This window comes from Sturnira hondurensis, unplaced genomic scaffold (assembly GCF_014824575.4).
Source record: "Sturnira hondurensis isolate 20B ecotype Veracruz unplaced genomic scaffold, ASM1482457v3 Scaffold0011880, whole genome shotgun sequence".
NCBI lineage: Eukaryota > Metazoa > Chordata > Mammalia > Chiroptera > Phyllostomidae > Sturnira > Sturnira hondurensis.
The window spans coordinates 1,666,713-1,691,411 of NW_028084511.1; the positions used below are offsets into that span (position 1 = coordinate 1,666,713).

At 61.2% G+C, this 24,699-nt stretch overlaps 1 protein-coding gene across 1 annotated transcript in view; it reads left to right on the plus strand.

Moving 5' to 3' along the window:
- Nucleotides 1-237: 237 nt before the first annotated feature.
- Nucleotides 238-24,699, plus strand: part of DAGLA (diacylglycerol lipase alpha) — a 61,150-nt gene continuing 36,688 nt past the window's right edge. The window contains exon 1 of the mRNA XM_037060552.1: nucleotides 238-327. The gene's annotated coding sequence lies outside the window, so the exon portion shown is untranslated. The remainder of the gene's footprint in view (nucleotides 328-24,699) is intronic.

The following is a 24,699-nucleotide window of genomic DNA, read 5'->3' on the forward strand; positions in this document are numbered from 1 at the left end:
GGAGCCGGGGCCCTGGCCTGAGGCAGGCGCCCACCGCCCCCACGCGCGGGGCCCGCGCAGGCGAAGGGCTCTGCTTGCTTTGGCCTCGGCGCCTCTCCCCTCCTTGGCACAAGGGGGCGCTGCCGCCCCACGGTCGTCGCCATGGTCACCGCTGGCTGCGGAGTGGGGTTTACGTAAAGGACGCGGCGTCCCCCGGGGGGCGGAGGCGGCCTTCGCGCCGGCGCCGGCGCCCTGCGGAAGCGGCGTTAGTGAATCGGGGCCTTGGGGAGCCCAGGATGGAGGTGGCAGTCACGGCGGCGGCGGGCCGAGCCCTGCGGAGGGCGGGAGGTAAGGGGGACCCCGGGCGCGGGCGCGGTGCGAGGGGCGCGGCCCGCAGGGCAGTGTTCGGGGCGCGCAGTGACCCGCCCGACGGGTCCGCGGGCGGAGGAGCGGCTGCCACGCGCGCCCATGGCAGGTGTGAGCTCCATGAGCCCCTTGCACCGGTTTGGGGATGGTGACACCCGTGGCACAGGCGTGGGCAGTGTGGGTCTGGCACAGCAGCGTGGTTTTTCTGGCGCGGCTGTCAGAAGACTCCCGGCCACCCTGGTGTGGTGGTGGCTGCCCAGGTGTGAGGCGGGTGCAGACAGACCTCTGTGCAGGTAGGTGGTGGGCACAGCACTCGGACCCATTTCAAGCTGGCGGTGGCCAGCTCGTGAGTGTATGGGGGCGGCCCTGGTATAGGTGTGAGGAAGTGCTGCCATTGCTAGGGTGTTGGATTGTTCTGGCCTTGACATGGTCTGGAGGGATGACACCCGGGGCCTGAAGAATTGCTGTCCTCAGCATGGCAGATGTTCCTGGCAACTGGGAGAAGTGGCCGTGGCCCAGTATGGTGCGGGGGCTGCCTGACCCTGCCAGGGGAGAACCCGTCACCCCGAGGCCCAGGTGGACGGGCAGGGTCTGTGCCCACCCTCCGACTTTGGCGGTGATGAGGGGCACTGCTTCTGTCAGCAGGCCCTTTAATGCCCGCTGGGTACACAGGACTGGGGAAGCTCGGTGTCCTTTATAATGGGCATACAAGACAGACACCAGGAGACGCTTCTACCGCGAGGTCCTCACAGTGGCCCAGACAGAGATACAGCCAGGCACTGGCATTGACCTGGGTGCATAAATTTGGATCCAGCTTAGGAGACGGGTGGCGGATGGCTCTCAGCAGGGTGCAGTCTCCGTGAACATGTGCCATGAGGAACGTACCGGGCTGAGTGGGGACCTGTGTCGTTGGGCTGGGAGAGGTGTGGCCCCGCATCTCTCTGTAGTCTCGGGCCCAGCCTTCTTCTCGGTTGATGGTTCTCCCAGGGTGTCTGGGAGCTGTCTCCCTTCTTTGATGCTCGGAAGCCTCTGGGTCCAGATCATTCGGACAGTGCTTGAAGGATGAGTGGGTGGCCCCTAGGGGTGGGCTGGGGCTGTGTCTGTTCCCACCAGGCCTTTGGCAGGCTTAAGGGGAAGGTCTCACTCAGTGTCACATCCTGTTGTACTTCACCGAAGGGCAATGTACAGAACCCCTGCCCCTAGAAGTCTTAGGATGTGGAGGGAACCTTTCCGTCTCTGTGAGTCTCTGGGAGAAATGGAGTTGGAGTAGAAGAATAAGTGTGGTGGGCTTGGGCAGGCTCTGGGGGAGTTCTATAGGAATCTAGAAAGATGATGTTGAGGGTATGGGGGACTGGGGTGCCAGGTGGCAACTCATTTGCCAAGGTGGGTGCTCGGAGGTGCTGCCGAGGTTCCTTAAAGCCAGAGCACTGCCCAGTACATCTGGAGCCGGAAGAATGGAATCCAGTCTCGGCTGTGTGACCTTGAGCAGGTGACTTGACCTCTCAGAGTCGTGTCACAAGGTGGTCATACAGGGTGACAGAGCATGGCGCGTGGGGAAACCCTCTGCATGCAGTGAAAGGCTGTAGAAAGTTCAGGGACTCTCAGCAGGTGAACAGCCCAGGGCGACAGGCAGTGGGAAATGGGGACATAGACTGTGACTGGGAGGGAAGACAGCGGGAAGAAGCGGTCTCTCTGTCAAGGACCCGTCAGAGAGAACGAGAGGCCCTGCGTGTGAGGGCTCCGGGGGGACGAAGTGGGCTCTGCTGACCATGTGACTCAGCTGCTGGGTCCCGAGCGTGGCTGCAGCACCCGAGGAGTCCTGCAGGAGTGACCTGAGCCCGAGGAGGCCCGGCGCTCAGCAGCAGACATGCCTCTGAAGGTCCAGGCGGGGCGGGAGGCATCTGTGGCTGACAGATCCGGGGTACCTGTGTGGGAGGGAGACTGGGAAACATGTGTTTTCTCTCGAGAATTTCCTGACTCTGGATTCGGAGGGTGGGGGTGGGGAGCAGTCGCATCAGCGTTTTTGAGGCTCTGGCCTGAAGGAAGCAAAGTGGGTCAGAGCCACCAGGTAGCTTCTGAGACCTGTGTTCCTGTGAGGGAGGCTGAGGCTGGATGGCAGGAGGCTAGGGACCAGGAGGGATGCCTTCAGACACATGGGCAAGCAAAGGAGCGATGGGCACCCTCAGAGGGGTCTGCGAGGGTGCACAGGTGTGGCGTGCATCCCCCGGGATGTCTCTCTGGACTAGGGCCCACTTCCATCTGCAGGGCTTTCCCAAGTCGGGAAGATGAAGGTGGCTGTGAACTGCTGTGCCTTTGGCCACCGGGGGCCTAGTTCCTGACAACAGTCTGCAGAGTCTGCGTTAAAGACCCTCACAGCCGAGAGGCTTGGCCCCGGAGAAGGCTTGTTTCTATCAGCTTCTCCTTGAGCATTCCATGCCTTAGCCTGCAGCCCATTTGAGAGCTCGCTCCCAAGGCAGAAGGTTCTTGCCCTGTGTCCAGGCTGCAGTGTCAAGCCACATGGGTCGAGGGGAGACGTGGCCCTGCCAGGCTGACTTTTCCACGCTGTGGGGCTGGCCCCAGCCAGTGGCTGCCGCCTGGACAGTGTCTGGCACCGAAAGTGCTCACTGTCCGCTGGTTCCTGGTTTCTGGAGGGACTTTGGAGGCCTGGCCTGAACACCCCCTGCAGTGTCTTCCTCTGCCTCCCCAGGAGTTGCCAGCACTTCAGCCCCTGCTTGGAAAGCTCTCCTAAGTGCAAGGCCATTAAGAGGAAGCTTCAGGCTTCCCTGTTGTGAATATTCATCATTCATGGCCCCCCGGGCTTGCCCTCCACACCTCTGCCTGTTTGCTCTCTGATTTGGGGCTCAGCCTTACAGTTTCAGGCTCCAGGAGCCCGTTGCAGCCGCCCCTTGCCATCTGCTTGGGATGCTGGGACTCCGCGCAGCAGAGCTGGGTGGCAGCTGGGGCAGCTCAGAGAGCAGGAGTTGGCCTCTGTTCCCCAAAAGAAGAGCCGAGCTTTCTTCTGAGTCCTTCGGGGTCGGAGGCAGTAGGGAGCCCGGTCGAGTCACTGCCCCTTGTCACTGTGCACAGCCACTGCTTTGGAGAAGATTTCAGCCAGGGTTGGGGCGAGTACTGGGGAGGTAGGCATCAGGGCGGGGCGGGGGGGTAGCTCTCAAGCTGAGATTTTTTCCAGTGCTGGTCCCCAGTCCTGTTCCCATTCCTTTGTCCGTGTTTCTCCCAAAGTTGTTTAACTCAGCTCCTGGCAACCTCTCCTTCCTCGGCTCATAAATCACTGTGCCTGGCTGCTCTGCCTTGGGGGTGCCGGGAATCAGGCATCTCTGGACAGAGGCTTCTGGACCAGAGCTGAGAGCACCAGACCTGCCGGCCACAGCTGAAGGCACAGCCTGTCCGCGGCAGCCACTCCTGCACCCCCGCCGCTCTCCCCGGGACCGGCGGGGGGGGGGGGACCTCAGGGCTTAATCACCTGNCGGGGGGGGGGGGGAACCTCAGGGCTTAATCACCTGTTGGCCCAGCGCCCCACCTGAGTTCAATTTCTTACTGGAATAGCTTTACATTACACTCTAGTGGGCTGGGCAAGCAGTGCCAGGGGAAATGTCAACGAGCATGTGGTCAAAGGAAGATAAATCTTTTAGAACTGCCAGCCCCAGGACATGGCAGGAAGTGGTTCCCTCCCCAGCGGCCAGGGCTGAAAGCTGTTCATCTTGATTTTCTTTTCTTTCCTCTGGGATGCCAACTTGGGCTGGGCTGGGCTGGGCAGGGGAGTGTGCGTGCGGGCCGGGAAGACCCGGGGAAACGGCCTGACCCAGGGGCACCTGTGGGCTGCTGAGGCGGAGGGGAGCCACGTGGCCGCAGGTGAGGGTCTTCGGCAGGGATGCCCAGGCTCCCACTCGACTGGGGTGAGATGAGTGGGTGCGGGGCCGCCACCACCGACGGGCTGCCCAGGGACGGCACTCGGGTGAAGCCGTGTGTGCCCGCAAGTGCTTCTGCGGGAAGTGAGGGCTGGGGGGTGTGGAGCGCCTGGCGGGGTGGGGACTCGTGGGCTTCTGTGTCTGGCTGGCCTGGTGTCAGTGGGTGTTCGGAGCGGGCGTCGCGGGCTCTGAGAGCCGGGGAGAACAGTGGGAGCAGGTGGGAGGCCGCCTCCCCACTGAGGGCGGCGGTGGGGGCAGGGGCGGGCANAACCTCAGGGCTTAATCACCTGTTGGCCCAGCGCCCCACCTGAGTTCAATTTCTTACTGGAATAGCTTTACAATACACTCTAGTGGGCTGGGCAAGCAGTGCCAGGGGAAATGTCAACGAGCATGTGGTCAAAGGAAGATAAATCTTTTAGAACCGCCAGCCCCAGGACATGGCAGGAAGTGGTTCCCTCCCCAGCGGCCAGGGCTGAAAGCTGTTCATCTTGATTTTCTTTTCTTTCCTCTGGGATGCCAACTTGGGCTGGGCTGGGCTGGGCTGGGCAGGGGAGTGTGCGTGCAGGCCGGGAAGACCCGGGGAAACCGCCTGACCCAGGGGCACCTGTGGGCTGCTGAGGCGGAGGGGAGCCACGTGGCCGCAGGTGAGGGTCTTCGGCAGGGATGCCCAGGCTCCCACTCGACTGGGGTGAGATGAGTGGGTGCGGGGCCGCCACCACCGACGGGCTGCCCAGGGACGGCACTCGGGTGAAGCCGTGTGTGCCCGCAAGTGCTTCTGCGGGAAGTGAGGGCTGGGGGGTGTGGAGCGCCTGGCGGGGTGGGGACTCGTGGGCTTCTGTGTCTGGCTGGCCTGGTGTCAGTGGGTGTTCGGAGCGGGCGTCGCCGGCTCTGAGAGCCGGGGAGAACAGTGGGAGCAGGTGGGAGGCCGCCTCCCCACTGAGGGCGGCGGTGGGGGCAGGGGCGGGCAGATTTAGCGCCTCCCGGTGTGATTCCTACCAGAGGAGCCTTCCTGCTCTCTCAGTAGTCCCAGGAAGCCCAGGCTGGGGGTGTGGCTCCCAAACACCTGGTCACACACGCCTGCCTCCCTGCCCCTGCCCAAGCCTCCCTGCATCTGGGCTGGGGACAGGCTCCCCTGGCTAACAGAAGATAGCAGTGTAGCCCGTGGGCGGGCATTCCCAGCTGGAACTCTGGAGTCAGACCCCGATCTGGATCCTGGTACCTTCCTACACCTCGGTGTCCTCAAGTGTAAGGTCAGGGGGTGCACGAAAACCTCCCATCAGGGGGGGTCATACGAATACCACGGCCTCACAATGCCTGGTGAGTGGCGAGAGCCTGATGGGAGCAAGCACCCTGTGTCAGTGTTTTTGCTCCCGCGGTCAAAGCCTCCTCCTGAAGAGCAGTGAGCGTCACGGCCTGCATACATTAGCAAGGAGGATGTGATAGGTCCTGTCCCTGCTCTTGACACAGAGAAGTTAACTCCGCCCTCCCCGTGGCGTGGACAGTGTTGCCTGTCTGTCAACAGAATTGTGCACAGAATAAGTCTTGGCCCCTGGGGAATGCTTCCACGGGCCAATGCATAGTTGTTCGGGGACACCTACTGAGTGTTGGTAGCGTGATGGACTGACCTTTCCAGAACAGAAGGTGTGGAGCCTGCCCTCAGGGCATCCACTGTCTGTAGAGAAGACTCCTAGGGACACGCATGGGGACACGCAGGCCTGTGCTGCCGTTTCAAGAGGAAGAGCCACTGGGGGTCAAGTGACACAAGTGAGGGAGGCCAGGGGAGCCTGGGACAGGGATGGCCTCCATGCTGGGCCGTCCAGGGGGTCGCAGAGGAAGCGGCAGCCATGGGGGGATGTGTCTGGGGAAGCGAGGGTCTAATGGTTGGTGGTCGGGATTGAATGCCAGGTGCACGAAATGGAAGTAATGGAAGCTAAGCTTGCAAGCTCGAGTTGGAGCCGGGTCCCCCGGGAGCCACGGCTGCCGGCCGGGTCTGGTCTGCAGAAAACACAGAGAGTCACTGAAGTGTTCTGAGTGAGGGTGTGGGGGCTGGTGCCCCCCAGGGGGAGGGTTTCAGCAGCAGGTGCCAAGAGGTCCTGGGGGACGGGACTGGTAGGCGAGCTGGTGGCTAGGGCAGGTGCGGGGTGAGGAGGACTCAAAGCAGAGCAGAAGCCACCCGGGGAGGGCAGGAGAGAGACGGACTTGACCGATTATGGGGTGAGGTGGCAGCCGTGAGGTCTGTGGGTTTGTTCCGCAAGGGGTGAGTGTGGGGCAGGGCATGAAGAGGGAGCAGGGCCTTGGAGTCCCACCGGGATGTGTTTCCCACACTAGGCGTCCAGCCGCTGGACCCCGGCGCATTCCGGGCCCGGGGAGTGAGCAGAGGCTTTCTGGGGTCCCTGTGGCTGCCTGTGCTGCCCGCCAGGCTGTTCTCACCCCCGAGGACCCACCAGGGTGCTCAGCACCTGCAGACATTCGATCAGTTCCACACCAAGTCACCCCTTGAAATTTCTCCTGCCTGAGTTCAGCTCAGGAGGTTACTATTCTGGGAAGTTTCATCAAAACCCTTCTAGCGTTTGAGAGTTCTCGGAGCTGGGGGGTGGGTGGGAGAGCAGGGCTTGTCTGCACCTGTGCTGGGGAGCAGATTCCAACACCTGGAGATTCGGGGTGCCGGAGGGGTCTCGGCTGTGTAAGGTGAGGCGTTCATCCCAAAGAGGCCCCTTGTTGTTGCCTCTTCTGGAGCCATTTAATTAATCTGATGGATGTTCCTGGAATTACTTGAGGTTAATTTATTATTGATGTCCCTTCATTACATATAATCCACCCTGCACCTCCCAGCACGTGGCTGGCTGCTCCCCACTGGGCAGGCCGCATGGCGGAGCAAGCTCTTTGGGCTGCATCTCTACCCCCAACACCCCCAGGGGAGAGCCCTGCACTTGGCTTTTGTCAGACCCTTTCAGGACTGGAGACCTGGGAAGGCCCCAGTGTGTCTGTCTCCAGGGGGCTTTGCTTAGCCCCAAAATAGCAGTAGCAGTAACAATAGTTACATGTTGTGGAGGAACTGAACCCAGCACAGTATATAGAGGATCTTGTGTACTCTTTTGCAAAAGGCCCTCTCTGCATTCCCCAACCCCTCCAACCCCTGTCTTCCAGGACGATTAGAGAGGTCAAGTTTACCTGCCCAAGGACACAGCAAGTAGGTGGGGAGCCGGGGTTTGAACCTACAGCCTTCGCTCTCCTCTCCACTCCAAGCCCTACCTGTCCTTCAGGCCCCATGCTGCCCACGGCTCCCATGACACCGTTCTTCATGTGGCTCCGACCTCCAGGGCTGTCTCATGTGACCAGGGTCCGCAGCACCGGTGCCCAGAGAGTGAACGTGTTGTTGAGTGTCGGTGGCTGGCCGCCCTCACTGACCCAGGTCCCCACCGAGGACTAACAACGACGGCAGAGCAGAGCTCATGGAACATGGATGCCAGGCGCCCTGCCAGGCACTCTGCACACGTCAGCTCACAGAACCCCATAGGCAGACCAGCTCCCTGCGTCCTCACAGCCTCTTTTATAGATGAGGACTGGGAAGGTGTGCCAGGCACTCAGCTGGTAGGGGCCAGGCTGGGACAGGGAGCCCTGAGATCACAGGACGCTCGTGGCTTCTCCCTTCTCTCTCCATCCCTTCGGGCCTGTGCGTTCACCAGATACCTGTGTGTTTGTCCCCCGGCTCGTCCCATTTCACCTGTCTGGCCTGACGTGTGGTCTGCATCAGGCCCCCTCCTGTGCTGGGGGGACCAGGCGCACCCACTCACACAGGCTTGCCGTTTGGGGGAGACAACAAGGCATGTGAGGGTGCTGGGCTTGGATTCTGCCCCTGGCTCTGCTGAACCACCTCAGATGAGGCGCTCAGCCTTTCGGAGCCTCGGCTGTCCTGTTTGTGTGAGATCAACGATGATATTTATTCTCTGTCCTTCACTGTCCCCCTGCTCAAAGGTGGTGTGGGTGGGAAGGATGCTGTGCTCACCAAGGGTTAGAACTGCCTGTGTGTGTGAGAGTCAAGAGCTGGCATAAAGGCCGGGAACGCGTAAGGCCAGGCACCTGCACCCAGCCTGGAGCATCTGTGCCGCCCGCCTCGGGTCAGCCCGGACAGGCTAGTGGCAAGGACTTGCTTGAGGACCCTGTTGCACCAAGAGCTGCTCCCTAGAGCGAGTGCCAGGCCCCAGTCTGGTGTCCTGGTGGGCTGACCAGTGCCTGGGTCCTTGGAGACACTCCCTCCCAGTCCGGGGCCTGCGGGTGTGTGGAGGTGCAAGGGCCCTGGCCGGGGTTGTGGGCCTCCCGGCAAACACACCGGGGCAGCCTAACTAGGTTGGTTCAGGCCGGGTTTGGTGGGGAGGGGTAGCCCACCAAGCGGCTGCCAGGGCCTCCCCTCACCCCTCACAATACACGGAAAGCCTGGTGAAGAAGAGGTGAGTGCTGCGTCTGTTGTTCCGGAAAGCGGGGAGACTGTCAGCCTCGGTGGCAGGGTTCCCAGGGCGTTGGCTAGGGAGCCTCTGCTTTCTCATCAGCTTTGCTCCAATCACGTTTCTGTGCCAAACTGGGCCTGGGGGGCCTGACTCCTGCTGCTGGGGCACCCACCCCCTGCCCCTACTGCCCCAGACCCCGAAGAAGAGGGCAGAGGCCTCAGACCGTGGGCAGGGCTGAGGCATGCCTGGCATTGCTGTCGGAGATCTGTGGCCAGGCTGCTCTTAGGTGACGTTTTGTTTCACTTCATAAGTTTCCGCCTTCCGCAGGCGGGGATGACATCAGGCGTCCCTGGCACGCCCTCTGTCCGACTCCCACTTCATCGTCCCGCTGCAGTGTCCATCTGGCCCTCGGCTGAGGGGACTCTCGTGGCCTTTCCCATCTCAGCCATGGGGTCCAGCCATCCCCGCTGTGCTGCCGGCAGTCAGTGCCGGCCCGCCTCCCACTCCGGACTGCCTGTCTCCAAGACCACGCCACTCTCGAGTTCCTGTGATCACCAACTTCTGATTCAGGCTCTCCCTCTCCCCTCCCCCTCCCCCTCCCCCTCCCCCTCCCTCTCCCCCTCCCTAAACTCGGAACAGCACAGGCCTGCAGACATGGATGGTAGCGTAACAGCGGAGCATCGGTGAAGCCCACTACTACTTGGGCAAGCCTCTGAACCTCTCCGAGCCTCAGTCTCCTCAGCTGTAAAGTGGAGGACCTGATGGAACATGCCCACTGGGCTGCCTTTGGTGTCAAGGGAGAAGCCACCTCGGAAGTTCCTCCCGGGCCAAGAACCTCTCGTGTTCTCAGTAAATGTTACCTGCTGTTATGGGTTGTCGGGATGCTTCTCTTGACTCTTGCCGGCAGCCCAGGCCGGTGCTAAGCTGAGAGGACCCTCCACCCTCTCCCGAGGCGGCGTCTTCTCTGCAGCCAGGAGGCCCCAGCACCACTCCTGGGAGGGGCAGGCTGGTCCCGGGCTTCCTTCACTCCCCTCTGGCTTCTTGGCCTCTTCTCAGAGCTGGCAGTGTCCCGCTGTGCCTCTGGCATCTCACCCAGTTCCGATCCGCCCAGCTCCCTCTGAGGCTGCCCCGAGCCCCCAGCTCCTTCTGGTTCCTTCCCTGTATCAGCTTCCTCCCCGTAGGCACCTCTTCCGTTTGGCTGTCTTTTCTTTGTCTACCTTTTCCTCCCCTGAGGCCTTTGGAGGAAGCCAGGGTCTCTCCTCAGAGACTCTCTGACCCTCATGTGCCAGTGGCCGCCCCGTGGCCCCTCCAGCTCCTCTCAGCTTCGGGACAGTGGCCGGTGAGTCAGATTGTGCATCGCCAGAGAGGGGTCGGGACTCGTCCTCACAGGCAGGAACACTAGCAACGGTGGCAAATCCAGAGTCCCATGGTGTCCTCTCTGGCCCTGTCCGTCAGGGGAAGCCTCTCCAGTGATGGCAGGAGGCCAGCCAGGGCTTCCTAGGGGAGCCTGGCTGGTGGCCATGGGGAACCCAGCCTGTGGGGGACACAGAGCCCCAGCTGAGGCCTGAGGCCCCAGCACCCCCCATCCTCCTTGGTTCCAAGGACATACAGAAAGAGAAGACCAGAATCAACTCCAGGGTCCCAGAGCCAGAAAAAACAGCCACATCTGGAGTCTCTTTCCTTCGGGGAAGTCAAGGAATTTTTCTCAAGAGTCTGTTTCGGTTTCGTACCTTTGAAAAGAACTCGGTCTTCCTCCGACACCTTCCTTGGGCCTGGAGCCAGACTGCAGAGCAGAGAATAGTCTTGCTACTTGTAATCTCCAGGGCACTCACTCTCAGGGAGTTTGTCAGGCACCACTGGGCCTGCTCTGAGCTTACTGCCTGGGCCTGAGTAATAAGAGAAAAGTTACCACCTGGTCCCCGGGAGTTCCCAGTTAGTGACTGACATGTAACAGACAATTCACAATGTAGCAAAAGCAACAATAGCAGACACTTCCTAGCATTCCTCCCTGTGTGCTGCTCCTTCTAAGTGCTTTACGGGTAGTAACTCAGTAATGCAAGGAATAGCGACAGTTCCCGGTCACTCACCTGGCTCTAGGCTCTGAGCTCAGGTGGGTGGTGCCGACCCCCCACCCCTGGAGGGAGGCACTCGGGGAGGGAGGCACTTTATGGCAGATGACAGGCCAGGACCTCAGCTTCCTTGGAGAATTGCAGGAACGTGCTCCAAATCATATACTTGCAGCCGGCAGGCTGGGACTCAGGCCCCCCTCTGTCTGGCCCCTGCTCTCGGGGTGGGTATTCCTTCTCGTTCCCTCACCTCAGCTCGCATCAGGTTTGGATGCCCTGCGAGCCACAGTGAGAACAGGTTCCTACAAAGGAAGGTCCCTTTGGCCACCCTATTGCTGAGGGGGCCAGCTTCCCCCTCTCAGGAAGTCAGTCATTCCCCATGTAAAACCCGTCTGTGGCTGGTGGCCACCTGCTCGGACATGGCACCTCACTGGCCTTGGCAGGCGGCTTTCGGGCACACGCCGGCTTGCTCCTCTCCCCCTGCGCTCCCCCTGCCAGTCATGTTGGGCTGCTGTGCATTGTAGTCCTTGCCACCAGCTTGCTCTACCGTACAGCTTAATAAACGGCTAATGGAGGGCCCCTGTTCTCCAGAGACTCCTTCTCCGTTGCTTGGCCCCTCTGGAGAGCCTGACCCCTCCCTTCCCCAGGTGAACCCATTCAGCGGGCTTCCGGCAGTGGTAACTAAGCCAGGCATCCAGCCCACCATCTGCTCAGTACTTTATAAAAGTTTAAGCATCATGGGGTAATGAACTCCCATCATAAAGCAGCTGGAGCAGTGCATCCTGGGATGTATAAATTATAGGAGTCCTCTGAAGTTGTAATTGCAAATGGCAGCAGCTGGGAGTTGAAAGGGGCCGGCCTCGCTGGGCCAAGCGCAGCTATTCTCTGCTTCCTTTCGGAAGGTGCACATTAACTGAGTCTGGCTGTGAAAAAAGAATGTCCTCAGACCAAACTGAACTCCCGATTCCTCTGCCCCAGTTCCCACTTCCTGCCCCCCAGCTGTGTCTGCAGAGCCTGCAGGCTTTGCAGGCGGGACCCCCATGCAGGCCTGGTGCTCTGGCTCTGCCGTAGACGGGTGGGCCGGAGGGAAGCATCACGGGGTGCGGACACAGCCAGCAGGGCAGACCCCGAGTTTGCCCATTTTCCAGGGGGAGCATCAGAGCAGTTGGCCTGGCTTGCTGTCTCTGAGGTCTCACCTGCAAAGTGCAGTCTCAGAGCCCCCCTGGGGGAGTGGTTTCAGGGGGCCAATCAGAGACCGCGTGGGTGTTGTGATGTGGGGCTGAGTGCTCAGGCTGAGCTGGACCCCACTGGCTTCCCAGGTGGCTCCTGCTCCTGGCACTTGTGAGGCTGTAACCAAGTGGTCTGCCCTCTCAGCTGCGGGTTCCACCTTCGAGATCTGAGGAACCACTGAGCTGCCGCTGAAGAGGGCCAGGAGGATGACATGGGATGGCGTGTGTCAGGGACTCAGCATAGTAGGACACTTCTTCATGGTGACGCAGATCCCGTGGGGGCTTGCCAGTGCAGGTTCTCGCTTGGGCTGGAGGGCACCCCGGGGCAGCTCCTAGCGACGTGGCTTGCAGACCACACCTGGGGTGGCCAGGGCATAGGGTTCGAGCCAGAGGAAGAGCTTACTAAGTTCTGGCTGTGATGAACCATCCAGGCAAAGTGCCTGAGCCTGCACCTGCCCACATCTATCCCCGGTACCTACATGGGTGTAGTTCAGTGCTCCCGAGTGTGGCCCACGAGCCAGTGGCAGCAGGGTCACCTGAAAACAGGTCAGAAATGCAGAATCTTCGGGTACCCCCATCCCCTGCCCTGCAACCTGGAATCAGAATCCCTGGGAGTGGAGCCCAGGCACCTGCAGCTGGACCAGCTTCTGCTTGTTGCCCAGGTAGGAGAAGCCCCGGTGGGGCTGGGCCTGGAGCGCTTTTTATCTGAGTGTGGGTGGGCATCCCCAGCATCAGGACCTCCTCGGCTTGGCCGTGGTGGGGCTCGCTGCTCAGAATATAGGTTCCTAGGCTCTACCTTGGACCAACCCATCCAAAACCCCTGGGCGGTCCTGGGAATCTGCATGTATCCACTCAAGTGTGAGAGTCACGGGGAGCCACTCACTGACTGAGAGCTGGGGGCGGGGCCCATTCCTTACTTCTCTGCACCCCCAACCTTGTGTATGAAGTTCCACCTGGGGGGGTGTCAGTCAAGGGTAGAATGAGCACTTGAGGGCGCAAGCGTCAGGAGTCCTAGGCTCCAGCGTGATCCTGCCTGGGGTGCCCCCAACTGTCAGAATGTTCTCAGTGAGAAGAGGGACACAGCCAAGTGGCCGCCAGCAGGGAAATGGTCCAATAAATGCGTGTACCCCATGCACATGGACTGCTCTGCAGCAGTGACGGAGGGCTGGGCTGGGCTGGGCCGGAAGGTTTCACAAAGAGAAACGTTTGCCTTCTCCAGCTCAGTGGAAAAGAGCAGTAGGTGCCTATTTGGGTGGGGGAAAGAGAACGGACAGATGTTAATAGTTAATCATTTTCCTGGAGGGATCGTGGGCATTTTCTGTTCTCTCTCTCTAATTTTAAAGAAAAATTTTCTAAGGAGAATGTGTTGTAATGAGAAGGAAAAAGGAGATCTAGGGAGGTCACAGGTGCCAGTGCAGGCCCAGACTCTGAGGACAGTGCCCCTCACTCCGTCTTCCCGCTGGGGTGTCCTTCACCACGGGCTCCCCGACCTCCAGCTGCGCCTTGTGGTCCACAGCCCTTCACACCGTTTCTCCCATGTGTGTACTTCCTCTCTGCGCTGAGTCTTCCCTGGTGAGGGCCAGGGCACCTTCACCACTTAACAACAGGGGACAGGAGTGGGGAGCGGGGGCCCAGGGACAGGAAGCCCCCCGGTTTGCAAGCCTCTGCAGCACCACCTGGGTGCTCAAACCCAAGTTCTGGAGTCTAGCCTCAGACGATGTGCTTGGGAAGTAAAGGTTGAGTGAATAAGGCTTGGAATGCCACCAAGGACAGGACAGGGGCCCGTACTGTGTGACCTTGGGCGGGTCAGTGTACCTCTCTGGGCTTAAGGTCTCCATCTCCAAGATTCAGGGAGTCAGGCAGACTTGGACTCTGATTCCCCTGGTCCCTTCCAGCTCTGATCTCTGGGAAGTCACAGACCTTTCCACTCGCCCCCCTGGCCTGTTTTCTGAGCTATTTGTGCTGTCCAAGGAGACCCTACCTGTCTGTCCCAGCTGCCCAGTGAGAGCGTAGGAAGAAATGGCTGCTCAGTGCAGAGTCTTCCGGGCAAGGGCAAAGGGAGGAGGAGGAGAAAAGGAGCCGGGGCTGCAGGGAATCGAAAGTGAGCCACCTAGAATGGAGGGCTCAAGGGCACCCGTGTTCCTGGGTCTGATACTGGCCTCCTGTGAACTCTTTGTGCTGCACGGGGTTAGGTGCCTGCTTTTCATCTTCTCCTGCCCAGAGCTGCCTTTGTCCCTGCGACCCCTACCTGGCTTTGTGGCTGAGACCCGTTTCCGTCAGGCCTCCGCAGCCCTGAGCTCCGGCCCTTTGAGCTGCTGTTTGCCAGCGAGTGGTTGGTTCAGTGGGGAGGGAGGGTGGGAGAAATCCATTCAGGCCGTTCGCTTTAAAGCCATTTCAGTAAACCCATGGGATTTGTGTGGTCACATCTTTTCGGTCTTCTTTCAAAGAAATGCAGTCTTCTGTGTCCCTTCCCCCACCAGCTTCGTTGCCTAACCCATAGAGAGGGGAATATCAAAGCTGGTGGGCTGGGGCACTCTGAACTTGGAGGGGCTCCGGACACCTGTCCAGGTAACACGGAGCGAGTGTGCATCGACCCGTGATGCCAGGGAAACAGCCTGACGGTGCTGCTCACTCCTGAGTGTGTTTTTCGCGGCCCCGGAAGCCCACGGAAACCAGCTTTGCCAGCTTCCCGGAGGCAGGAGTTAGAAGGCGATGAGGGTGCTCCACACACAGCCCTGTGAGGGCGCAGCTGAGGGGCCAGCCTCTGCACTCGCTGGGCTCAGGCCCATGCACAGGGCACATTGCCTCCAGGGTTCTAAGCGGCTTTTGTACTGGGGCAGGAGGAGGAGGGTAAAAGAGGAAGTGGGCCTTGCTTTCCCTCCTCTTTCTGCTGGGCAGTAACTCCCCTGCCGCTGGCAGCGCCCTCCGGGAAGCCTTCGCCGCCTCCCTCGGCCAAGCAGAGGTCCCAGCTATGGGGTCCCCCGCATCATTATAGCTCTGATCCCCCTGGCCTGGTCATTCTGTCCTGTGAGCCCCTCCAGGATGGGGCTTGTTGTCTTCATGTTGATATACCCAGGGGAGTGTCCTTGGGGTCCTGTCGCTGGGATGTCCAGACCCCGGTCTGCTCTGGCCCCCCGGTCTTGGAGCCCACCTGAGACAGTGGGCGAGGCGTGCTCAGAGTCACCGTCCCCTCGCTCTCCTGACCTGCTCCAAGAAGGTGGCCCTACCTGGGCGGGCGTCAAGCTGGAGGGAGTGGAGAAAGGAATGGGGTAGCATTCGACAGAACATCCCAGGAGACAGGCCAGCTGGCAGCTGCCACAGGCAGGATCCCGCAGGCCCCCTCCCCAGCACCCTCAGGAAGCCAGCATCAGTGAAGTGGCCACTAACCGGTCTGGCGGGTTTGTGTGGACCTGGCCGGGTTTCTCCAGGGACAGGATGTCCTGCTGGGAGCTGCCTTTGTGCCTGTCCTTTCCATCCCCCTTTCAGGCGGTCAGGAGGGCCCTTTCCTGGCCTTGCACCCCTCTTTGCCCCTCCTCTCCCCTCACAGGGAGGACCTCGACCCAGCTCTTCCTGGGGTCCAGGGCAGCGTATAGCGGGGGTGGGGGGAGGGTCCCAGGCGGGAGACAGAGGCCAGGGGCCCCATAGGAATGAGGTGAGATATCTACTGCCCACCCCAGGAGACCCTGGGGGTACTGAGGCCCTGGGAAGCAGGAGACCAAGTAGCCGGGTGGCAGTCACTAGGCAAGAGCTGGCAGGGGCATGGTGAGCATTCCCCCACCTCCTCCCCTTCTGACAAGGGTAAGGAGCCAGAGGCCCAAAGGGGCCACAGCAGCAGGCCCAGGACGGCAGCCTCCCTCAGGGCTCCTCCTGCTCCCACTGCTGGCTCCCCTCTCAGGGAGCAGGAAATGGGGGTGGGGAGCCTGGGTGTTCCTCAAACCCTCTGCTGGGAGGGGTTGGGCACCCCACTCCGTAGGTGTCAGCGGAACTGCCACCCAGCGGTGGGCGCTGGTGCCGGGATTCCCCTGGCTGACTCACCCGGCCCGGCTGTGCCTCCGCCAGGGCAGGAGTCATCTGTGAGAGTGTCTGGCTGGTGGCGGGACTCACACGGAGGGGTCCGAGAACTGGGAAGGGGGCTGAGAACTGGGAAGGGGGCCGAGGAGGCCCCTGCTGGCTGTGGGCAGGACCCCATAGAGCTTTTAGCCTTCCTGCCCACCTGGTCGCTCTCCCCCACACTCCAGAGACCTCAACTCTGCACCCAGACAGCGCCCCCACTTGTCAGCATGGGAGGAGCATGGGAGGCCTGGGGGGGTGGGTTCCTGAGCACGGGGGCTGCACCCTGTCTCCCTGGAAGAGCCCCTCCCCCACCCAGGGCAGGGCCTTCCCTCCGGAGAACAGAGAAGCCATTGATTCCCTGATCCACAGACAGGCCGACCCTGTAGGGGACTGGGAGAGGCAGGAAGTGGGGCCAGCACAGTGACCCAGCCAGGGGCCAGGGACCCCTCGAGAAAGGGACAGCTGTAGGCTTTGCCCCTGGAAGAATTCACACGCGTCTGTGTGCCACCCTCAGCTGAGTCGGCAGCAGGGTGGAGGTGCCGCTGTTGTGGTGTGTGGGGGGTGGGGGGGGGGGGACGAGCAGACAAAAATGTGGAGTGCACGCTTGCAAGCAGGCCTGTGGAGGCGGCGGCAGAGCTGCATGGGGCTGGCTGTGTTGGGGGCGGTGGGGTGTACAATTCTGGGTGATCACCCTGAGCCCCTGCCTTCCTGCTGCCAGTGGGAGGGAGAGTCGCCCCTAACCTCTCCAGAATATTGTAATAGCAGAGGCCAGCATCTCTCAGGGGCCAGGCTAGCAGGCCTGAAGTTTACAGAGTGACATTCGGGACTCTGATGTGGCTAGTCTCGGCAGACAGACTTCTCAGCCCCCTCCCCACCTTCTGGCCTGGTGAGAAATGCAGCGGTTTCTGTTGGCTGGGTGCCAGTGGGCAGCTCCAGTATCTCTGATTGGTAGGCGCCTAACACCCCTGCAAGCATGTCCGGCCCCACTGGCCACACTAATCCCTCCGCCAGCAGGCACAGGGCAGGGCAGCTGGGGAAGGGCTGTGGCCCATGGGCCCAGCCTCCTGAGTGGTGGGACTGGGGACTCAGCCAAGAGGGCAGGGCTCAGTCCCTACTGGCCCCCAGCTGGCCCACCACGGCACTGAGGCTTACTGGCTGCACGGAGTGGGCGGCACAGACAGACAGGTGCAGGGGAGGGAAGAGCCCTGCGGGCAGGACCAGCACACCTCAGCCCAGCAAGGGAGAGCTGTCTTTAGAGGACAGGACAGCCCTGCACAGGAGCCTGCTCCCAGCCTGCCGCTGACCCTGGGGAGGCCTGGGCCAGGCGTCTGCATCCTTGGCTTTCACCTTCTGCCCTAAGATGAGCATGTGCGACTCAGTGGCCCAGAAGGTCCCTGCCCACGTGGATGTTCTCCTGCTGTTTAATAAGCCCCCGGCTCTAGAGGACAGAGGAGGGCCAGGACCGTCTCCTGATGGGTCCAGGTGGCCAGGTGCCTCTGCAGTGAGGGGCAGGGCAGTGGTTGCCTCTTGGACTCTTGAAGTTCCTGGTACAGGGCCATCTGACAGGTAGTGGATTACCTTTATTATCGTTATGTATGAGTTACTGTCGTCATTATTGTGGAGTTGGTTCCCCAGAGCCTGTGGGGTGCTCTGGGAAGAGGTGATGTGGCTCATGTCCTAGGCTGGCATCCTGGCCCCAGGTCTGCCTGAGAAGCCCAAGGTCAGAGCAGAACATAGAGGGTCTGGGCGGGCACAGGGTGCCCCTGGCACCTCTCAGGCTTGGCGGGGCCTCCAGCTCCCATCTGCAGAGGGGCGGCCCGCCCTCCACAAGTTGGCTGGGAGACCTCAGAACTGAGGAGTGCGTGTTCTCTAAGCATCTTGTTCACAGCAGATGGCGGCCACAGCTCCCTTTCTCTTTGCAGTTCCGGTTGCACTTCCCGTCCCTTCCCTTTGCTCATCCCCTCCTGTTTAACTCTGGCTTCTGCATTTGGAGATGGGGAGGCAGTTTGCAAGCTCTAAAGCCTCCTGTGACTGGTGAAGCTTGGTGCTTAGATTGTGGACAGTTTGCAAAGAAGAGGAGACCTCAGGCCCCACCTGCGTTGTCCAGGAAGCTCAGCCCTGCCCACTTCCCACACCCGTCTGAGTCTGTCTGGCCAGATGGGCCAGCCTTGTGATCTCAGAACAAGCAATCCGGTCCCAGGGCCTGGTTTGCCATATCTTAGCAGCTGCTAGGCACCAGGCACTATGCTGGCTGCCAAGGACATGGGCAGAAGGTGTAGCCCTGTCCTCTGGGAGCTCCTCTCCTAGTGGGGAACCAGGAATAGAGGGGTACTGGTCAGGTCTGCCTTGGGGGCTGGCAGGCTTCAGGAGGCTTCACAGAGGAGCTAGTGTTTCGGCTAAGCCCTGGAAGGCTGAGGAGCTCCTGGGGGAGCAAGACTGGGAGCGGCTTTCCGTGCAGTGAGACCCGCCTATGCAAAGGCACTGAGGCATGGAGAGTTCTGACTCCGAGGAGCACTCGGCTGTGGCGCGTAGCAGAGCAGATAAAGGCCAAGCTGCCTCATCAGCAAGTGCTGGTCCCAGGGTGGAGTCTGTGAGGAAGAGGCAGTTCTGCTCTGGCTGCTTGTTGGGGTGGCGTCAGCCTGAAGCAGAAGCCCTGTATGGGGGCCCAGGGTTGCACAGGGATTTCTTAGTTAGAGGAGATTCTGGGACCCAGCTCATGGCTGCCTTAGTTTGGGGCCAGCTGGAACAGCCCCTGCTGGTGGAGTAACTTGCTGGTGGAGCAGCCCCTGCTGATGGGATAGCTCCTGCTGGTAGAGCAGCCCCTGCTTGTGCAGCCACAGGTCAGAAGTCTCTCCTGGGGTCTGAGGCCAGGGCACCACAGAGCAGCTGAGTGAGTGTGCCCTCAGAGGGTGTGGCACCCCGACTCCCGCAGTGCTGTGTCCTGTGACCTGCCCCAGCTCCACCCCACATCTGTGGCATTGAGCAGAGCATCCATGCATTGAGGCTGTCATCTGTGCCAAACTCTGTGCTAAGTGTTCCCATGAGGGCCCTGTCCCATTTCACCTTTGCAAGGGCTGTACATGTGGGCATCATGGCCTCCAGGCCCCAAGACTGGTTCAGGGTCACCCAGCCAGCAGGTGGCCAAGCAGAGGCTCCAGGCTCAGGTCAGCGTGACCCTCCCCTGTACACCTCCTGTAGGGTTCCCTGCCCTGTCCCCTGGAGAAGCTCAGTGTGCAGGGGTGAGGTGGTGCCCCAGCTTGGAAGCCCTGCTCCCTAAGGACCTGTGCCCTGCCCATTCTCCTGTTGCTGCCTCCCCCTCACCTCCCACTCAGGCTCCTCTTGGGGATGGGTGGGGGGTGGGAGGGGAAAGCCAGGTCACTCACTCTAGGGGCCCCTGTGGCAGCTGCAGGCAGGGCCACCCCAGCAGTTGAGTGCTGCTCTGTGAGGCAGCAGCCCAGCAGAGCGGTAGCCCAAGGTATTTGCTTTTCCCAGCCCTGCGTTTGCTGTGTTGCACCTGGCTCCTTGTTTGCCCAAGGACTTGCCCTCCAGGGAGATGGGAGGGGCTGGGCAGGGGCAGCTGAAAGGTAATCCACAGCTTTTGGTCTTTCTGTGTTTCTGCACTACCACAGAGGACTGCACTGCCCACGAGAGCCACCCTCGTGGTCCCCACTGCTGCCCTGGCCATGCCCGGCTTCGCCTGCACAGAGCATGTGACCCTGTGGTGCTGGGCCTGGCATGCCTGGCATGCTGGAGCAGCAGTGGCAGCGGCAGCTGGACGGTTGGCAAGGAGCAGGAGAGTCCCCAGAGCCCTTGTGTTGGGAACTGGCTTCAGAGCGCGGGGGCGAGGGGTGGATCAATGGGACTTTTGTATGCTCAGGACAAGGAGCACATGGCCCCAGCCCAGGCTCATCTGCTACTTTCTTTCCTGGTTTCGTCTGTGGCCCCCACCCTCCCTCCCAGCGAGGAGAGCTTGCCGGTCAACCAATCCTGCCCTGCCCTTCTGGTCACCCCCTTTCCGATGAACCAGCCCTAAGGACCTGATGGTTTCTTCCCTGGCCCTGCCACCTGCCCTCCTGAGAGTGGCCCTGCAGCATCCTCTCCATGGCCTGGCTGAGCTCACTCACCACTTCGGGGGCATCATGGACAGAGGATGGCAGCTCTGGGCCCGGGCCTCAGGGCTGATGGGAACCTGGAGTCCCAGAGAAGAGGGGGCCCTTTCTCCCCCACAGCTGGGACCTCAGGGGGAGGCCTGCATCAGCTGGGCAAGCAGCCAGTACCTCCCTTCCTGCAGCTCCCCCTGTGGCCAGCCTCTCCGAGCGGCCCTGGTCCTGAGATGGTGCAGAACCTTGGCACTGCTGCGTGGGCCCACCCTGCTCTGCACCATGGTCTTCAGAACACTCACTGCTCCAGCCATGGTCTCTCCACCACTTGGCAATTGTCAGACAAGCTGCGAGACAAGCGGGCCATCCCCAAGAGGTGGAGCTGTGCCGTCCAAGGGCACAGAGTTCTGTAAACAGAGGGCAGCCTGGAGCACGTCATCAGTGTCATTGCTCAGGCTTGGGGACAGACTTTCCACGTGAGGGCAGCTACAGGAGGCTGCCGGTCACTCCCATGCTGGCCCTTGGAGCACTGGCCATGTGCTGGGGAGCAGCCTCTGCTCCTGGCTGTGGGGAGCCCGGGCCCTGCCACCGCCTCTCAGCCCGGAACAGGGCAAACGCGGAAGAAGGGGATGCTGGTCTCCTAGGGGTTGTAACTTGTTCAAGTCGCCGTGACTGCCAGGCCCCAAGGTCCTCTTCCTGCTGCTGCCGGTCAGGGGTGGATGCTGGCTTGAGGACAGACCCAGTGTCTGCAGCCTGGGCAGCTTTGCAGCCAGCCCCACCCTCAGGCCCCGCGGGCCCACAGCTCTCTGCTCCTGGCAGCAAAGAGGACCCCCTTCGGGCCACTCATGAGTCCCCCCTCCAATTGCTCCTCCCAGAAACCCTGCGAGGCTGGCGCCCTCACACTCCCATTTGCAGGGGAGGACACGTCTCTTTGTGTCACGCTGTAACCGAAGTCCCAGGGAGGTTCTTTATCTCCTTGCATAGGAACTGGGGCTCCAGAAGGCTATGACTTGTCCACACCTCTTCGTGGCTAAGCCCAGCACCAAACCTGGCCTGCAGTAAGCCCAGGCGCTCGAAAATGAGCGCATCAATTCATAATTGATCGCACCTGGGGTCCCTCAGGCTCTTCTCTCCGAGGAGCTCTGAGCACTTCCCAGACATGATCTCACGTGTCCTCTTGAGGATCCGAGAGGAGACTGTGCAGAGGGTTATGGAAGGGCCAGCAGGGAGCAGGCCCCAGGTCTAGACATCAGCCCCTCACTAGGCCCTCCCTTGGCCCTCTGCCCCAGTAGGGGACGTGCTGGAGTGGGGGCCTGCCTCTTGGTGCCCCCTGCTCTTCTCTGGCCCCCGACTGTGCGGGAGGGAGCCAGGAGGAGGGAATATGGAGACTCTGAGTGAGGCCCTATAGGGGGAGAGTGTGGAAGCCCAGGGCTCTGTCTGTAAGGGAAGTAATCGTATTGCTGAGACTTTTTACAGTGTTTTTCTCCCAGGAAGCCTCAGCTGTGCCTTGTTCTCCTTCCATTCCTAGAAAGCTGGCAGAGAGCACGTCAGGGTCACAGGAGGGAGGACCTGGAGGACAGGCCCTTCACCAAGTCTCTTCCCTTCCTCAGCAGCCCAGGAGGCCACGACTGTTTCTGTCTCCATTGTTTAGAGAGGAACTGAGGCTCAGAGACTCCCTGGGGTCACGGGCAAGTCAGTGATGGGTTGTGTTTTGAACTTGGTTCAAGTTGGTGCCCTTAACACACCAGGCAATTCCCTGTCCATCTTCCTCCCAGGCTGGCTGCGAGGTGGTGTCTTCAGTGTCTCCGGGTCTGCGTGGGGTTGCAGTCCTGAGGCAGATATGGAAGACCCCTGGACATGATGCGTTCAGGGCGAATGAGAAATGGAACCCTAGGGAAACTGGCCATCATTTGGCCAAGCCCCATATTTTCGGGTGAAGACACCGAGGCTCCTGTGGAAAGTCGTTTCCCCAGGTCCGGACCCTCGCTGAGCCCCCCTCGCAGCCCGGGCTGCAGGCTTTGGTCATGTGGGGCACCTTGGCGCAGGGAGGGGGCCTCAGGGGGCATGTCCTGCTTGCTCTCCCTGCAGAGAGCTCCCTCCCTCCAGCGGTGCACTTTCACCTTTTCGGAGGTGGGCACCACGAGTCGCCCTCCCACAGATGCAGGGGGAAGCGGGGCGTGGGGCTGGGAGGTCAGAGGAGCGGGCTTGTGAGTGAAGTGGGAGGGGAGCCCCTCAGGCAGCCGGACCACCCGGGATCGCTGGTCACAGTCCGGCCTCTGCTGCTCACTGTGTCACTCACCTCAGGCACATTGCCCAACACCCCCTTCCCCCACTGCTTCCCCTCCATGAGATAAAGATGCCCCACTTCTCCCCTGCCTCACCCACAGCAGATTGGCTGGGCGCCAGCGAGGTTCTGTGTGTGGCGGTTGCTGCAAGAGCAGTGTGTGCTGGGCTGGGTGGGGATGGGACATGGGGCCTGTGGGCGTGTGCACAGGGCCCAGGGTCGGGAGTCAGGCCGCAGGCTCCCCCGGGCTCTGCTCAGACGTGGCTCCTCCTCAGACAGTAGGGACTCGGTGGGCACCTGGCCTCTGCAGGGAAGAAAAGAGGCGGGCCCTCTGCCCTGGCCGCCACACCCTGTGGGGGGTGGGGGGTGCCAAACACAGTACCAAACAAGCCCGAGAGTGTTAGAAGGGGCAGAATGCAGAGGGGGAGACACAGCAGGGGGTGTGATGGAGAGGGGCTAGGGCCCCAGAGACGCAGTGGGCAGGTCAGAGCAGCCAGGGTTGAGCCAAGAAACCAGCACCAGGAGAGCGGGAGCCAGGCAGAGACAGGGTGGGGCTTGTCCGGGCTCGGGGAGGCCCTAGAACTTGGGCGTTGGGACAGGACACTCTGGACTGTGTGGAACAGCATGCAGAAGGCAGGGAGCCGGGCAGCGCTGGGGGGGATGAGGTGGGCAGGCCGCAGAAGGGGCTGCAAGTGCCGTGAGCTCTGCTCTGTGGGAGGACTGGACATGGGGCGAGGGTGGCCAGCGGCTAGAGACCTCCTCTGTCCCAGCCTCCACCCCTCCTTCCAGGGTTTGCATCAGCTTCAAGACCTCCTCCACCAGGGCTAAGGTCCGCTCCACACAACCCTATTCATGGTCAGGGCCCGTGGCAATGAGCGCAGGGAGCTAGACGTTCAGGGGAAATGCCTCTAACCTCAAGCTCATTTATAGGGACCCCTCAGTTGTGGGAGCAGGGCCCAGGGCCCACCCCTGAACGGGTGCGCTGCCCCAACGCCCTGGCTTGCTCTGCACTGGAGGGCGGGCCTGGGTTGAGCTGGGAATCTCGGGGAACGTGGCCCTGTGGGCATGAGCAGGCGCTTGGTTCTCACGGCATGCCCGCAGGATGGGGTGGGCTGGGGCTTGGCAGCCCTGCCACCCCAGGGTGCCTGGGCCCATTCCAGTGCCACCCTCTGCCTGTCCAGCTGCCTGGGCCATGGGACTGCAGCGTCCTTGACCGTGGCCTCCCCCTTACCGCCCTGCCCCATCTGCCTCCATTGTCTGCTGAGTCTCTGTCAGGGTCTCCGCTTCACCCTGGCACCTGACTTGGCCTGTGAGTTTCCAGTCGCTCTCCAGATAAAATGCAGGCTCCCGGGCCTGGCTCTCAAGGCCCACTGCCCTCTCCACCTGGGCCCCACCTCTGCTCCTGGCGGCTGGTCTGGTCTATGCTCCGTCCTCCACGGTCCTCACTCGGACCCTCCTGCTCAGGCCATTCCCACTCGGTTCCCCCACTGCCCTCTGCTTGTAGCCTCTCTCCTCAGCTTGTCCCCAGGTCTCAGCTCCTGCTCTGTTCTTCAGGCAGCTGCCCTCCTCTCCCTCGTCAGGCTCTGAAGGGACCCACCCTCCCGAGCACACGTCACAGTATCTTTCCTTGTCTGTGAAGTTTCACTGGAAGCCTCTTTTCTCCTGGCCTCTGGGCTCCGTGAGGGTTGCCTCAAATCTTGTATCTATTGCTGGGGCCCCTGGTGTGTAGTTGGCACTCTGATTACCTGTTGGAAGAGGGGAGAAGGGCTGCATGCATGAATTATTTTTCACTGGATTTCAGCTGTGTTCACACCACCCAGTGTCCATCCCTGGAGCTGTTTCCAGCCTCTGCTCCTCTCAGACCCTCACCCTGGCCCTAAGCCGGGGAGCCTGGATCCAAACCCTGGCCACAGGTGAGGGTTGGTGTCCTCACATCTCCAGGCCCAGGGTCACTTCTCAGGTCAGAGCAGCCTGAGCCCTGGGGCCTGGGCGTGTCTGGGTCCCCAGAGGCATGAACGGCTGACTGAGAAGCGTGCGGCTAGAATGAACGGCTGTCCGACATTCTCATCGGGCCCCTGCCAAAGTAGAGTACGTCCCAGCGAGGCTTCTCGGGTGAGGACGTGTTTGGAAACCAGGTCGTATCTAGCAGGGACCTTGGACTGAGCAGGTTGGGGAGGGGAGGGCGATGAAGTGGCATATTCCTCCCTGCGCTCAAGGCCCAAGGGGGCTGCCATGGGTGGTCTCCGCCAAG